We start from the raw sequence: 17911 nt of genomic DNA, 5'->3' as shown, positions 1-17911 counted from the left end.
GACCAGGTACACTCTTCCTCCCCACCTGTTTATCTCTCCCTCCCCTCTTCCTCCCTCCTCTCTCCCCCCTCTCTCTTCCTCCCTCCTCTCTACCCCCTCTTTTCCACTCTCTCTCTTCCTCCCTCCTCTCTCCCCCCTCTTTTCCACTCTCTCTCTTCCTCCCTCCTCTCTAACCCCTCTTTTCCACTCTCTCTCTTCCTCTCTCCTCTCTCCCCCCTCTTTTCCACTCTCTCTCTTCCTCCCTCCTCTCTACCCCCTCTTTTCCACTCTCTCTCTTCCTCTCTCCTCTCTCCCCCCTCTTTTCCACTCTCTCTCTTCCTCCCTCCTCTCTCCCCCCTCTTTTCCACTCTCTCTCTTCCTCCCTCCTCTCTCACCCCTCTTTTCCACTCTCTCTCTTCCTCCCCCCTCTCTCCCCCCTCTTTTCCCCTCTCTCTCCCTCCAGCATTGAACATGGCCTCTATCCTTCAGAAGCTCATCACCCCCCTGTTCAGTGGGACCCCAGAGCCCCCCCAGGAACAAGGTGACAGTGGTGGGGGTCGGCCAGGTGGGCATGGCCTGTGCTGTCAGCATCCTGCTCAGGGTAAGACCTGACCTGCTGTGTTTTATGGACTGACTCATGTCAGACACATTGCTACTGTATAACCTGTCTAGTCTAACCCCCATCTTGTTCTACAGTATAACCTGTCTAGTCTAACCCCCATCTTGTTCTACAGTATAACCTGTCTAGTCTAACCCCCATCTTGTTCTACAGTATAACCTGTCTAGTCTAACCCCCATCTTGTTCTACTGTATAACCTGTCTAGTCTAACCCCCATCTTGTTCTACAGTATAACCTGTTACTACAGTAGTATCTGGATTACTCTCTGCTCATCTCTCAGTAGTCTGTATTACACAAACATTCCCTCTTTATTAGTGCTATAACAATGTTGTTACTATGCTTTTGTGCTGGTGTTATTGCTCGTGTAGGAACACCTCGTTCATTGTGTGTTCAACTCTTTTATAAAACATAGATTGTTAGAAGTACAAATGCAAATGATATGTAATCAATAATATTACCATTTACTTATATGAATTACCTGTATGGGGTAATTCTCCCCCCCCCCCCCCCCATCTCTCTGCAGGAGCTAGCTGATGAACTGGCCTTGGTGGACGTGATGGAAGACAAGCTGAAGGGAGAGATTATGGATCTGCAGCACGGCAGCCTCTTCCTTAAAACACCCAAGATAGTCGCCGGCAAAGGTTAGTCTGTAGCAATGGGACACTAGGAAACCAGAGAGCCAAGATGGCCGCCCTCTGCGTGTCAAATGTCTTTGTGATATTCAGTACCCTTACTGACTGAGGGGACCACGATATAAATACATGTTTTGACTTTTTAGTATAATTCTCAACGATTTTATTGGTCACGTTGTCTTTTAATATGTGTTAAAATGTTCTAATAAACTAAAATTGAACTTGTTAATTTCTCTCCCACGGCCAGACTACTCTGTGACGGCTAACTCTCGCATCGTCGTGGTAACGGCGGGCGTACGTCAACAGGAAGGAGAGAGCAGGTTGAATCTGGTTCAGAGGAATGTCAACATCTTTAAACACATCATCCCCCAGATCATCAAACACTCCCCCAACTGTATCATCATCGTGGTCACCAACCCAGGTACACACACACACACACACACACACACACACACACACACACACACACACACACACACACACACACACTAGTGTTAGTGACTCCAATTATTTGTTAAAGCAGTGTAGTCTAAGCCCAGATGTCTCTCCATGGCCGTAGTTGATGTGCTGACCTATGTGACCTGGAAGTTGAGCGGCCTGCCTAAGCACCGCGTCATCGGCAGCGGCACCAACCTGGACTCCGCCCGCTTCCGTTACCTGATGGCCGACAAACTGGGCATCCACGCTACCAGCTTTAACGGATGGATCCTGGGAGAACACGGAGACACCAGTGGTAAGTGTCCGGTGTGTGTGTGCATTTGTGCACGCGCGTGTGTGCGGTGCGTAATTAGGACAAATGAAAAAATACACACTCAGGAAGTCAGGACATGTGTGTTTTTGTACCATTCAAATTTGCTTTTGAATTCTTCTACTATAAATAGTAGCAACCCCCTCCTTTAGTGTTACTGTGATAAAGGTGAGACGTGAGAGACCTGTTAATCTGTCTGGGCCTTAAGAAGTGAACCTTTAATTAGGTTAACACTGTGTGTGTTCTCTAGTCCCTGTGTGGAGCGGTGTTAACGTAGCAGGCGTTAACCTGCAGACGCTGAACCCTGACATCGGTACTGATGCTGACCAGGAGAACTGGAAGGAGACGCACAAGCAGGTGGTCAACAGGTAATGTAGGCCTACACAGTCCTATTCAAGCAACCTGTTATCTCTATTACTATTGGTGTAAATTGTTGTCAATTAAAATGTAATTTCTGTAGTTCTGCTCTCTCACTGTAATGGAGTTCTGTAAATGTAGTGCTTAAGGTCACAACGGCAGTCTGGTTGCCTGCTCACTTCCACAATAATCTTTACTGTCAGCCCTGGGATTCGAACTGGCAACCTACCGGTTACTACCCTGCTTCTCGAACTGCAAGGCTACTGAGATTTTAAAATGTGACTGTGTGAGTTTCAGTGCCTATGAAGTGATCAAGCTGAAGGGCTATACTAACTGGGCCATCGGCCTGAGTGTAGCTGACCTGACAGAGAGTCTGATCAGGAACATGAACAGGATCCACCCTGTCTCTACCATGGTCAAGGTAAGAAGGACACACACAGTACTGTATATGTAAGTGAGAGTGTAGAATGTGTGTAAGTGTGTAGACAATGTATGTAATGTACAAGCACACACCTACACCCACAGATTACAGTATACCCAATGCACAACACACACACACACACACACACACATACAGTGGGGAGAACAAGTATTTGATACACTGCCGATTTTGCAGGTTTTCCTACTTACAAAGCATGTAGAGGTCTGTAATTTTTATCATAGGTACACTTAAACTGTGAGAGACAGAATCTAAAACAAAAATCCAGAAAATCACATTGTATGATTTTTAAGTAATTAATTAGCATTTTATTGCATGACGTAAGTATTTGATCACCTACCAACCAGTAAGAATTCCGGCTCTCACAGACCTGTTAGTTTTTCTTTAAGAAGCCCTCCTGTTCTCCACTCATTACCTGTATTAACTGCACCTGTTTGAACTTGTTACCTGTACAAAAGACACCTGTCCACACACTCAATCAAACAGACTCCAACCTCTCCACAATGGCCAAGACCAGAGAGCTGTGTAAGGACATCAGAGATAAAATTGTAGACCTGCACAACGCTGGGATGGGCTACAGGACAATAGGCAAGCAGCTTGGTGAGAAGGCAACAACTGTTGGCGCAATTATTAGAAAATGGAAGAAGTTCAAGATGATGGTCAATCACCCTCGGTCTGGGGCTCCATGCAAGATCTCACCTCGTGGGGCATCAATGATCATGAGGAAGGTGAGGGATCAGCCCAGATCTACACGGCAGGACCTGGTCAATGACCTGAAGAGAGCTGGGACCACAGTCTCAAAGAAAACCATTAGTAACACACTACGCCGTCATGGATTAAAATCCTGCAGCGCACGCAAGGTCCCCCTGCTCAAGCCAGCGCATGTCCAGGCCCGTCTGAAGTTTGCCAATGACCATCTGGATGATCCAGAGGAGGAATGGGAGAAGGTAATGTGGTCTGATGAGACAAAAATAGAGCTTTTTGGTCTAAACTCCACTCGCCGTGTTTGGAGGAAGAAGAAGGATGAGTACAACCCCAAGAACACCATCCCAACCATGAAGCATGGAGGTGGAAACATCATTATTTGGGGATGCTTTTCTGCAAAGGGGACAGGACGACTGCACCGTAGGATGGATGGGACCATGTATCGCGAGATCTTGACCAACAACCTCCTTCCCTCAGTAAGAGCATTGAAAATGGGTCGTGGCTGGGTCTTCCAGTATGACAACGACCCGAAACACACAGCCAAGGCAACTAAGGAGTGGCTCCGTAAGAAGCATCTCAAGGTCCTGGAGTGGCCTAGCCAGTCTCCAGACCTGAACCCAATAGAAAATCTTTGGAGGGAGCTGAAAGTCCGTATTGCCCAGCGACAGCCCCGAAACCTGAAGGATCTGGAGAAGGTCTGTATGGAGGAGTGGGCCAAAATCCCTGCTGCAGTGTGTGCAAACCTGGTCAAGACCTACAGGAAACGTATGATCTCTGTAATTGCAAACAAAGGTTTCTGTACCAAATATTAAGTTCTGCTTTTCTGATGTATCAAATACTTATGTCATGCAATAAAATGCAAATTAATTACTTAAAAATCATACAATGTGACTTTCTGGATTTTTGTTTTAGATTCCGTCTCTCACAGTTAAAGTGTACCTATGATAAATATTACAGACCTCTACATGCTTTGTAAGTAGGAAAACCTGCAAAATCTGCAGTGTATCAAATACTTGTTCTCCCCACTGTGTGTATATATATATATATATATACAGTACCAGTCAAAAGTTTGGACACACCTACTCATTCAAGGGTTTTTCTTTATTTGTACTATTGTCTACATTGTAGAATAATAGTAAGGACATCACAACTATGAAATAACACATATGGACTCATGTGTCTCCCGAGTGGCACAGTGGTCTAAGGCACTGCATCGCAGTGCTAACTGTGCCACTAGAGATCCTGGTTCGAATCCAGGCTCTGTCGCAGCCGGCCGCGACCGGGAGACTCATGGGCGGCGCACAATTGGCCCAGCGTCGTCCAGGGTAGGGGAGGGAATGGCCGGCAGGGATGTAGCTCAGTTGATAGAGCATGGCGTTTGCAACGCCAGGGTTGTGGGTTCGATTCCCACGGGGGGCCAGTATAAAAAAAATAATATATATATGTATTCACTAACTGTAAGTCGCTCTGGATAAGAGTGTCTGCTAAATGATTAAAATGTAAAAATGTAATGTAGCAACCAAAAAAGTGTTAAACAAATCATAATATATATTATATTTGAGATTCTTCAAATAGCCACCCTTTGCCTTGATGACAGCTTTGCACACTCTTGGCATTCTCTCAACCAGCTTCACCTGGAATGCTTTTTCAACAGCCTTGAAGGAGTTCCCACATATGCTGAGCACTTGTTGGCTGCTTTTCCTTCACTCAGCTCTCCGACTCATCCCAAACCATCTCAATTGGGTTGAGGTCGGGGGATTGTGGAGGCCAAGTCATCTGATGCAGCACTCCATCACTCTCCTTCTTGATAAAATAGCCCTTACACAGCCTGGAGGTATGTTGGGTTATTGTCCTGTTGAAAACAAATGATAGTCCCACTAAGCGCAAACCAGATGGGATGGCGTATCGCTGCAGAATGCTGTGGTAGCCATGCTGGTTAAGTGTGCCTTGAATTCTAAATAAATCACAGACAGTGTCACCAGCAAAGCACCATAACACCTCCTCCTCCATGCCTTACGGTGGGAACTACACATGCGGTGATCATCCGTTCACCCACACCGCGTCTCACAAAGACACAGCGGTTGGAACCAAGAATCTCACATTTGGACTCCAGAACAAAGGACACATTTCCACTGGTCTAATGTTGCTCGTGTTTCTTGGCCCAAGAAGGTATCTTCTTCTGATTGGTGTCCTTTAGTAGTGGTTTCTTTGCAGCAATTTGACCATGAAGGCCTGATTCACACAGTCTCCTCTGAACAGTTGAAGTTGAGATGTGTCTGTAACTTAAACTCTGTGAAGCATTTATTTGGGCTGCAATTTCTGAGGCTGGTAACACTAATGAACTTATCCTCTGCAGCAGAGGTAACTCTGGGTTTTCCATTCCTGTGGCGGTCCTCATGAGAGCCAGTTTCATCATAGCGCTTGATGGTTTTTGCCACTGCACTTGAATAAACTTTCAAAGTTCTTGAAATGTTCCGTATTGACGGACCTTCATGTCTTAAAGTAATGATGGACTGTCGTTTCTCTTTGCTTATTTGAGCTGTTCTTGCCATAATATGGACTTGGTCTTTTACCAAATAGGGCTATCTTCTGTATACCACCCCTACCTTGTCACAACACAACTGATTGGCTCAAACGCATTAAGAAGGAAAGAAATTCCACAAAATAACTTTTAAGAAGGCACACCTGTTAATTGAAATGCATTCCAGGTGACTACCTCATGAAGCTGGTTGAGATAATGCCAAGAGTGTGCAAAGCTGTCATCAAGGCAAAGGGTGGCTATTTGAAGAATCTCAAATATAAAATATGTTTTGATTTGTTTAACACTTTTTTGGTTACTACATGATTCCATATGATGTTATTTCATAGTTTTGATGTCTTCACAATTATTCTACAATGTAAAAATAAAGAAAAACCCTTGAATGAGTAGGTGTGTCCAAACTTTTGACTGGTAGTGTTTATATATATATAAACACTACCAGTCAATTAGTACATATTAGTACATACAACAGATATAAATGCATGCACACAAATTACACACACCCCTACACTGCTCTAAATTGTCCATGCTGTTGATCTATAGGGCATGTACGGGATCAAGGACGAGGTGTACCTGAGTCTGCCGTGTGTCCTGAACGCTGGTGGCGTGGCCAGCGTGGTCAACATGACTCTGACGGACGACGAGATTGGCCAATTAAAACAGAGCGCTGACACACTGTGGGGAATCCAGAAGGACCTGACAGATGTGTAACAGAACACCAGGGGGCGCTACACTCCATTTACCCCCAGGGTGGTCCCAATAATATCTCCTTTGTCCTTAAGTGTGGACTCCTTCACAATCTTCTAATCTAGATTCACACAATCCAAAAGCATTGGATTGCTGGAGGCATGGCCTAGTGCGAGTTTCCACCATATTTCTTATACTAGTAATTTCCTTTCAAATCAATGAAGGGAAGTGAACTAGTGCACACTTTTGGAGGAAGGCGAGATAATTGTGACAGAGCCCCACTCTCCTGATCACCTATAACTCAACATATGCCACTTAGCAAACAGTTGCTTTTATCCAAAACGATTTACAGTACAGTGATTGCATATATTTTGAAAGTGTATTTGTTCCCTGGGCTAATTCCCTTCATTCATTTTAAATGTATGAACTCACTAACTGTAAGTCGCTCTGGATAAGAGTGTCTGCTAAATGACTAAAATGTAAATGTAATTGAACCCACAACTTTTCCATTGCTAGCACTACACTCTTAACAACTGGGCTACACTGTAAAAAAATTACAAAATCTTGCACTCTTGTACTGTTCTTAGCTTCCCTGGCATCTGGAGGGGGTTGGGTCACCATAGAAATAGGATCTAGTCATTCTATTTCTATGTTGATCCCATGGTCGTGGGTACTTGGTGTCAGGGTTACTTTCTACATGACTGCTTTACTGGAGAAGGGGCAGATTGAAGCGTCTTTGGGTTGGTGAACAGCGCTATAAAAAAAATAAACATTTATTCAGGTGTGGGATCAGCAAATGGTTCAGTCATTTGTCAGAATGAAGGGAAATATAATCTGTCAATCATGTTGTTTGATGTGTAAATTAATAAAGCAAGATTATTTATTGGTGCTGGAATTATGCTTAATTTATTAATGTATTAATTAATTTATTAATGAAGTCCTGTCTAATTTCTTTAGTTTCAGAGACTGAATCATTTTTAATCAATGTGTCACACCCTGGCTCTGGGGACTCTATATGTTGAGCCAGGGTGTGTAGATTCATTGTGTTTGTGTGCTGTGGTTGAGTGTCTAGTTGTTCTATTTCTATGTTGGCCAGAGTGGCTCCCAATCAGAGGCAACGAGTGTCAGCTGTTGCTGGTTGTCTCTGATTGGGAGCCATATTTAAACAGTCTGTGTTCCCACAGGTGTTGTGGGATCTTGTTTCCGTTTGGTTTGTTCCTTGTTGGTTGTGTTAAACCGTAGGACTGCACGTTTCATTTTGTTGTTTTGTTGTTCATATTATCACTGAAGATAATAAAGTTTAAGTATGTTTGCAACTAACGCTGCGCATTGGTCTACTCCGTCTAACGATCGTGACAGAAGATCCCACCATACCAGGACCAAGCAGCGTGTCCAGGAGCAGGCAGCCTGGACGTGGCAGCAAATATTGGACGGGCAGGGGTCCTGGACCTGGGAGGAAATCCAGTCCGGGATGGATCGCCGTCCATGGAGTGAGACGGTAGAGGCGCGACGGAGAGAGGAGCAACGGCATCAACAGTGTTGTCGTCGGACGGACGAGAGGCAACCCCAAAATTTTTTTAGGGGGGGGCATACGGCATGGGCGACGGGGCAGCAGGAGGCAGCTACAGGGCGTAGTAGGAGGTTAGGTGAGGAGGCCACCAGGTTAAGGGGGCTATTGGCGCAGAGGGAGCAGGAGTTAGTGGTGCAGAGGGTGGAGCTATTGGAGGCGATAAGGGAGAAGGTGAGAATTGAGGCACGGCGAGAGGAACTCGGTAGGCAGCTGAGGGAGCGCAGGGTTATGACGAAACCCAGTTCCGCTCCTCACACCAAGCAAGTGGTGTGCGTCACCAGTCCGGTCCGGCCCGTTCCTGCTCCCCGCACTAAGTGGATGGTGCGCGTCGCCAGCCCGGCCCGGCCTGTTCCTGCTCCTCGCACCAAGCCTACGGTGCGCGTCGCCAGCCCGGCCCGGCCTGTTCCTGCCCCTCGCACCAAGCCTACGGTGCGCGTCGCCAGCCCAGCCCGGCCGGTTCCTGCTCCTCGCACCAAGCCTACGGTGTGCGTCGCCAGCCCGGCCCGGCCTGTTCCTGCTCCTCGCACCAAGCCTACGGTGCGCGTCGCCAGCCCGGCCCAGCCTGTTCCTGCCCCTCGCACCAAGCCTACGGTGCGCGTCGCCAGCCCAGCCCGGCCGGTTCCTGCTCCTCGCACCAAGCCTACGGTGTGCGTCGCCAGCCCGGCCCGGCCTGTTCCTGCTCCATGCACCAAGCCTACAGTGCGCCCGGCCGGTTCCTGCTCCTCGCACCAAGCCTACGGTGCGCGTCGCCGGCCCGGCCTGTTCCTGCTCCTCGCACCAAGCCTACGGTGCGCGTCGCCAGCCCGGCCCGGCCTGTTCCTGCTCCTCGCACCAAGCCTACGGTGTGCGTCACAAGCCCGGTCCGGCCCGTTCCTGCTCCACGCACCAAGCCAGGGGTGCGTATCGTCAGCCCGGTCCGGCCCGTTCCTGCTCCATGCACCAAGCCAGGGGTGCGAGTCGTCAGCCCGGTCCGGCCCGTTCCTGCTCCACACACCAAGCCAGGGGTGCATATCGTCAGTCCGGTACGGCACGTTGCTGCTCCACGCACCAAGCCAGGGGTGCGCATCGTCAGCCCGGTCCGGCCCGTTCCTGTTCCACGCACCAAGCCAGGGGTGCGCATCGTCAGCCCGGTCCGGCCCGTTCCTGCTCCACGCACCAAGCCAGGGGTGCGCATCGTCAGCCCGGTCCGGCCCGTAGCTGCTCCACGCACCAAGCCAGGGGTGCGCATCGTCAGCCCGGTCCGGCCCGTCCCTGCTCCACGCACCAGGCCAGGGGTGTGCGTTGTCAGTCCGGCACAACCCGTGCCTGGGTCACCGGTGCCTGGTCAGGTACCTGGTCAGCTGCTCCACACCGGAGCTGAAGCAATCCGCTTCTACGATGTCCAGTCCAGCTCCGGTCAGCGGGGCCAGACCGGACCAGGGGCGCCACGGGGGGATGGTTGAAGGGTGGTGGTCTAGCCCGGAGCCGGAACCGCCTCCGAGGAGGAATGCCCACCCAGCCCTCCCCTGGGTTGTTGATGTTTAGGCACGGTCGCAGTCCGCGCCTTTAGGGGGGGGTACTGTCACACCCTGGCTCTGGGGACTCTATATGTTGAGCCAGGGTGTGTAGATTCATTGTGTTTGTGTGCTGTGGTTGAGTGTCTAGTTGTTCTATTTCTATGTTGGCTCCCAATCAGAGGCAACGAGTGTCAGCTGTTGCTGGTTGTCTCTGATTGGGAGCCATATTTAAACAGTCTGTGTTCCCACAGGTGTTGTGGGATCTTGTTTCCGTTTGGTTTGTTCCTTGTTGGTTGTGTTAAACCGTAGGACTGCACGTTTCGTTTTGTTGTTCATATTATCACTGAAGATAATAAAGTTTAAGTATGTTTGCAACTAACGCTGCGCATTGGTCTACTCCGTCTAACGATCGTGACACAATGGTATTTTATTTGGTTAAGATTTAGAAGTGTATGCCTTCTAAAAAAATATTTTTGGGGTCTACTTAGTTGAACTGTATTTTTAAACAATAATGATTTAAAGGGCCAATCAGCAGTTGAAACAATAACAAAGCATCGAGCATGGAGAAATGTAATCACTCTCAACTTCATAGACAGTTATGGATGCAAGAACTGACCATCCATTATATCAAAGTATAGTCTTAACCATGTTTTGAGGCTATACAGTGTTTGTTTACATTTACATTGTTTCAAACATTGGAGTAAAACAATCTTATATTTTGGGTTCTGACGGGGGACGACAGTTGAACTCAGCTCATGAGGCATTTATACATTATACTCTTCAAGAATCAATGGGTACAAGATCATGAATTTAAAGGGATTGCCCCTTTAAGGCATGCATTAACACTTGTTAACACAGCCCTTTATAAGGGTTGTTTTCAGTTATGCTCAGATTGAGCCCTAGGCCTAGGGTGGAGTGTCACCGTACTGTTTTGTAGCAGACAGATTATGCCTCTATGTGCAACCTCTGTTTGTCACTGCCCTAACAGCAGACACGCTATTCCCCAAGTCTGACCCATAGAAATGTGTCTTGTCATGTCGTCCCACGTCGGTATGAGACGGGTATGGATGGTGTTCAGGAGTGGTGTTTCTGACAGCGTCTGAAATGGCACCCTATTCCAGGGGTCTGATCAAAAATAGTGCACTTTATAGGTAATAGGGTGTCATTTTGGATATAAACGATGTGAAGTAAGGTGCTCTGTTCACTTTCTTCTCTTCTCAACGCAAGAGTTTACTGTGATGGGAAATCCCTTATGAATGAGAGTTTACTGTGATGGGAAATCCCTTATGAATGAGAGTTTACTGTGATGGGAAATCCCTTATGAATGAGAGTTTACTGTGATGGGAAATCCCTTATGAATGAGAGTTTACTGTGATGGGAAATCCCTTATGAATGAGAGTTTACTGTGATGGGAAATCCCTTATGAATGAGAGTTTACTGTGATGGGAAATCCCTTATGAATGAGAGTTTACTGTGATGGGAAATCCCTTATGAATGAGAGTTTACTGTGATGGGAAATCCCTTATGAATGAGAGTTTACTGTGATGGGAAATCCCTTATGAATGAGAGTTTACTGTGATGGGAAATCCCTTATGAATGAGAGTTTACTGTGATGGGAAATCCCTTATGAATGAGAGTTTACTGTGATGGGAAATCCCTTATGAATGAGAGTTTACTGTGATGGGAAATCCCTTATGAATGAGAGTTTACTGTGATGGGAAATCCCTTATGAATGAGAGTTTACTGTGATGGGAAATCCCTTATGAATGAGAGTTTACTGTGATGGGAAATCCCTTATGAATGAGAGTTTACTGTGATGGGAAATCCCTTATGAATGAGAGTTTACTGTGATGGGAAATCCCTTATGAATGAGAGTTTACTGTGATGGGAAATCCCTTATGAATGAGAGTTTACTGTGATGGGAAATCCCTTATGAATGAGAGTTTACTGTGATGGGAAATCCCTTATGAATGAGAGTTTACTGTGATGGGAAATCCCTTATGAATGAGAGTTTACTGTGATGGGAAATCCCTTATGAATGAGAGTTTACTGTGATGGGAAATCCCTTATGAATGAGAGTTTACTGTGATGGGAAATCCCTTATGAATGAGAGTTTACTGTGATGGGAAATCCCTTATGAATGAGAGTTTACTGTGATGGGAAATCCCTTATGAATGAGAGTTTACTGTGATGGGAAATCCCTTATGAATGAGAGTTTACTGTGATGGGAAATCCCTTATGAATGAGAGTTTACTGTGATGGGAAATCCCTTATGAATGAGAGTTTACTGTGATGGGAAATCCCTTATGAATGAGAGTTTACTGTGATGGGAAATCCCTTATGAATGAGAGTTTACTGTGATGGGAAATCCCTTATGAATGAGAGTTTACTGTGATGGGAAATCCCTTATGAATGAGAGTTTACTGTGATGGGAAATCCCTTATGAATGAGAGTTTACTGTGATGGGAAATCCCTTATGAATGAGAGTTTACTGTGATGGGAAATCCCTTATGAATGAGAGTTTACTGTGATGGGAAATCCCTTATGAATGAAAGTCTAGCACGGAACACAGCAATATAGTTGTTCAGAAAAACAGCTCAAGTGACATTGGAGAGCTTTAAAAATAATACTTTTTTTAAATACCAAAGTGATTTACTGCATTAATAATAATAATATAATTTTAATCGTTTTATTCAATGCATTACCAAATTGGTAGTACATAAAGAATTTTTCACAACATGAAAAATGTACCGTTCAACATTGTAGTTGGTTTTCAACTTGGTTGGTCTTGAAAATATAAATATTTTCCCTGGCTGCAAATAAATAATGTATTGCATGTCATTATGTGAAACTGGGTCAAGCTAAAGAAAGGAGTGGCACTTTAGAAGGTCTCACTAGCCAGCTGCTGGAGAAGCTTTAGGAGAGCTGATGCCACCGAGACCTTTTCAGCCCATCAGCGTTCTCCTTGCAGGTCACTGTCAAGACACCACACCAGTGGCGACCCGTCATTCAGGGCGAACCATCATGAATTTTTTTGTGACTGTTTTGCATGTTATTTTGGCATTAATACATGTCACATTTCAGTTTGCAAACAATGTCATTTTTTAAATAGTTGAGTAAGGCAGCTCCAAAATGCAGGTGTTTCAGCCTAGCTCAGTGCTTTCTGTGGTGGTGGGGCACCCAGCGGAAAATACAGAGCACAAGGGTTGGTAATGTTCTCTAGTTGGCCGTGATTGGCTCAGTGTTCTGTCACTCATGGGGACACTACGTCACTGCAAAATCTACAGGGAGAGCATGAGTAGAAATCAAGCCCCTTGGGTGCTGCCATAGATTTACATTAAAAGTGCCCATCCAAGAAGGCTCAAGGTCATTGGCCACAGATAAAATGAAGTCAAATCACGTTATATCTACCGTAGCTTTGATTGGACTGATCATATCAACATCATACTTTCAAAATCATAGCTAGCAAGCTAGACAAGCAATCATCATCATGAATCAAATCGACAATCTACTGGCAAATCCTTTTCAATCATATTAAGATAAATTATAGATAATACCTATCAGTGCTCATCGGCCATTGGACACAAACATTACACAAGTTGGAAATCGCAAATTCAACAATGAGTGGTTTGGAAGGAATCAGTGGCTAACTGCAAGCGTTGCAAAGCAATCACTAGCCTGCTATTCAGTGGAGTGGGTGTGTGGTCCAAGTCTGGGTTTAAGGGTCTCTTTTCCAAGCTTAAAAGGATAAACATTCTCATACAACAGAATGGGCCAGAAAGGGTTGAATACATTGGCCATGCTGTCAATCCAGGAATGACTTCTGCCGCGTTCAAAACAACTGGAAACTCGGAACTGGCAAATCTCAGACTTCAGTGAGTTCAAGACAACTGGGAACTCGGGGGTAAAAACGAGCTCCGACTGGGAAAATATGTTTTGAACGGTCATCCAACACGGAATTCCAAGTCAGGAACTCTAGCCTCTTTCTAGAGCTCCGACCTGAAGTTCACTGACATCATGATTCAACCTTGTTTTTTTTCCAAGTTCGCAGTTGTCTTGAAAGCACCGTAAATCCAGAGAATGCCAGACTTTGATGACAAAAATGTATGACAAAATTTGCCCACAAGAAGGACCGCTGCACCACCTTCCTGTTCAAGTGACCACAGCACAACAAGGTGAGTCCAAAAATGTATTGTATGCTGCTGCATAAATGATGTAATATGCCAGGGAGATACGTATACTGTAGCTAAGAAAGTCATACCAAGTATATGTTGTGTAGCAAGCTGTTAGTAGCCCATGTGCCTCACCCTAATAATTTGGACCCTTTCCCCCTCATAACTTAGCCTACTGTTCTGGCTTGGTGGTGCACATGTAGCCTATAGCCTGTTTTAGAGAAATGTAATAATATCAAATATTGTAAGAGCTTTCATTGTCTGCTTATATTCCCCCTTTATTTATCCTACGGTTCTGACTTGGTGTACAGGGAGAATACTGTAAGAACGGCCCATGTTCTGAATTATGTTACTGTACATTTCAAAAGTGCTGAACAAATAGTTATATTGACTACGTCCGTCTCAGCTTGCTCATAGTCTCAATCGAAATTACAGATTGTCTCTTATCCGCTCGTTGTCCCCTTATGCCATAGTTTGTACATCTCAATTGTCAGTAGAAACCACATTTGTTTAAGCAAGTCAGCCATATCAGCTATGTTTTTTCAAAAGGCAGTAAATGAGGCTGAATGAACTGTTTCGCTGCCAGAGAAGGCTCCACTGATAGCCAGGTGTAGCAGTGGTAAGGATTCACTCCATGGTGCTGAAAAGAAAGCTCTGCTGTTGGGACAGCTTTATGTAGGCCCTAACAGTTTGTGGGCACTGTTTGTCACCATTATAGTGCAATGAATGTATTGTTTAGTGTTGTGTTGTGTAGTGGCTTTGCTGGCATGCATTCATAGAACACAGAGTATGCATAACCGGTGTTCACTGGATTACCCCGCTTATTGTTCCTAATGATACATTTTATTTACATTTTACATTTACGTCATTTAGCAGACGCTCTTATCCAGAGTGCATACATTATTTAATTTTTTCATACAGTTCCCCCGTGGGAATCGAACCCACAACCCTGGCGTTGCAAACGCCATGCTCTACCAACTGAGCTACATCCCTGCCGGCCATTCCCTCCCCTACCCTGGACGACGCTGGGCCAATTGTGCGCCGCCCCATGGGTCTCCCGGTCGCGGCCGGCTACGACAGAGCCTGGATTCGAACCAGGATCTCTAGTGGCACAGCTAGCACTGCGATGCAGTGCCTTAGACCACTGCACCACTCGGGAGGTTATATGAATGAGAAATGGAGTCGGTGTCTTCTAACCGCTCTAGGCTCACTGGTGGTGCTCTAGGCTCACTGGTGGTGCACTAGGCTCACTGGTGGTGCTCTAGGCTCACTGGTGGTGCACTAGGCTCACTGGTGGTGCTCTAGGCTCACTGGTGGTGCACTAGGCTCACTGGTGGTGCACTAGGCTCACTCGTGGTGCTCTAGGCTCACTGGTGGTGCTCTGGGCTCACTGGTGGTGCTCTGGGCTCACTGGTGGTGCACTGGGCTCACTGGTAGTGCACTAGGCTCACTGGTGGTGCACTAGGCTCACTGGTGGTGCTCTGGGCTCACTGGTGGTGCTCTGGGCTCACTGGTGGTGCACTGGGCTCACTGGTGGTGCACTAGGCTCACTGGTGGTGCACTAGGCTCACTGGTGGTGCACTAAGCTCACTGGTGGTGCACGAGACCAGAGAAGGTCATACCTCCCATGCGCTTTTCTGTTTGAGAATGAGCCCAAGAGTGGTTGATCAATGTATGTTTTGACATATTTTCCCCCATAATTACTTCACATTCATATTTTCTCAGATTGAATACTTTGTTATTATACATTGGCATTATTGAGGGAGGTTGATGATTCATGTTTTCACAGGTTGTCTGTGTTCAATCTGCAATCTTGATACGTCCTTGAATGTCCTATTTCAAACTACATCACTAGTTTTTAAAGCAGAATTTACGGTTCTTTTAATCTACATTAGTCATCTAAATTGCATGTGTCATTAAAACAAATTTCTCTGACAAACAGAATAAAAAAAAAACATACTTTATTTCAATCATGTATTTATAAAAAGATACTGTACATTGAGTAAAACATCTCTCTGACAACAAGCCTCTTAATACATGAAATAGAAAGTGACTGGTAAAGCCCAGCTGCTGTGAGGCCAGCAGTATCTGGACTGTAGAGACACATCTGTAGTATTGGATCCATTCCTTGTAGCTCGTCCAGTGTCCCGGTTGGGCGGAGGTTCTATATCGTGGAGCTCCGCCCCATAGGGGAGCTCTGCTCCTAGTGGTTTACCCTCTGCCCTAAGGCAGCAACAGCCTGAAACAAAATTATGCACACACCTGCAGCCAATGGGAGCACAGGTGTCCCTATAAGAGGGGATGCCTCCCCTCAATCAGCCTCCCATTATCTTCAGCGACTGGACGACTAGACTGAAGAAGCCAAGAAGAGACGAAGAGAAGACTCAGGAAGAAATCGCCGTCGATGAGCCAGCCTTCTAATATGAGCACACCAGGAGATTTTCCACCCCCAAAAGCCCTTTTCAGGGCTCAGTGCCGATGTTCCTCCATGGCATCTGCGGACCCCCACGACCTCTGTTTCGTGTGTTGGGGCCGCAGCATGCCAAGGAAGGGACCGGCAATCCCCCTAATTGCGCCTCCTGCGCCCTCCTTCCTATGAAGGTGAGGAAGCAGCGTTGGGCGTTCTTTAGGGAGGATATCCCCCTAGAGGATGTACTGTCTCTTCTCGCCTCTGCTTCAGAGGCGTCGACGGACAGTGCTGACTCAGGGGATGACAAGGAGAAGGACGCAGAGATGGATGTTCCAATGGAACAATCCGACCCTCTGACGCCAACCTTCAAGACCCCCTTCCCTTTGGGGAGTGAGAGGTCTTATGGCTCCTTGTGCGATGACGACACGGGCTCTGTTACGTCAGCAGCCCTGTCCTTCGCAGCGGCCTCTCTGCGTTCGGACTTCCCCGGACTCATTGAGAGAGCCGCGAATCGACTTGAGATAGCGCTGCCCCCTGTTCCCCCCCCCTGTGGAGGTCGACATGGAAGGCGGTCCTTATTCTCGACCGAGAAAGGCAGCTGAGCCAATGGCTCCTGCTATGCCTTCTCTCGGGAAATATGTCGAGGGCTCGTGGGATACACCCCTAGCGGCGCGTTCGCCGGCCAGAGTGTACACCCCATTCACGAGAGTGGCTGGACATGAGTGGGCTGCCAAGGGAATCCCTAGGCTCGAGAGCGCCATGGCGGCGTATCTAGTGCCGGGTTCGAGTCTCTGGGTGGCCTCCAAGAAAGCCACCTTGCCAGCACAAAAGGACAGACTCACAGCACAGCTGGCTGAGAAGTCCTTTACGCTGGGAGCCCAGGCTGTGTCAGCGGCTAACAACATCACCCTCCTCGCGGCCTCCCTATCCCGTCTAACAACGGGTAGGTCTGAGTTGACCAGCGAGGAGGTTGAAGAGGCGTCCAGGATTTCTGGCGCTATTCTTCACCTGACACAGGCGTCAGCGATATGCGCAGGCCGGTCCATGGCCACCTCGGTGGTCATGGAACGTCACCTCTGGCTGTCTATGACGGCCATGAAGGAGACGGACAGAGCCTCGCTGCTGAACGCTCCCGTCTCTAGCGAGGGCCTCTTTGGGGTCGCCGTTAAGGAGGCAACGGAGCGTTTCGGCAAGCTAGACGAGGAGAGGAAGCACCTGGCTAAACACCTGCCATTGGCAGGCAAGTCTAGCCGGGCTTCAACTAACCCCTCAACCTCTAACGCCCCCAGTAGAACTACAGGGAGGCGACGGGCCAGGCGACAGGCGCCGACCACCGACAGCAGGCGAGCGGGCTCGGCCCCCCCAGCGACGACAGTGGTGGCGACGATTCCGCCGGCGAGAGAGGTCGTCACGAAACCGTCTTGGCAGCACCAGAAGGTCAGCCAGAAACGACGGCGTCAATGACGGGACGAGGGGGAGAGGACGGATGGCGGCTCGGCGCTGGACGCGACAGAGCCCACTGTTCCCCCCCACCCTATTGTTCAGGGCATGGAGGGAA

The 17911-nt window shown here is 47.3% G+C and overlaps 1 pseudogene across 1 annotated transcript; it reads left to right on the top strand.

Annotated features, from left to right (window-relative positions):
* Window positions 1-447: 447 nt before the first annotated feature.
* Window positions 448-7300, top strand: LOC311135133 (L-lactate dehydrogenase B-A chain-like; annotated as a pseudogene). Its single transcript, XR_014615399.1, has 7 exons — window positions 448-580; window positions 1122-1239; window positions 1478-1651; window positions 1790-1963; window positions 2229-2346; window positions 2633-2756; window positions 6562-7300. The product of XR_014615399.1 is annotated as an L-lactate dehydrogenase B-A chain-like (transcript).
* Window positions 7301-17911: the final 10611 nt, after the last annotated feature.

This window comes from Coregonus lavaretus, assembly GCF_964263955.1.
Source record: "Coregonus lavaretus genome assembly, chromosome: 9".
NCBI lineage: Eukaryota > Metazoa > Chordata > Actinopteri > Salmoniformes > Salmonidae > Coregonus > Coregonus lavaretus.
This window is presented reverse-complemented; position numbering and strand designations above follow the sequence as displayed.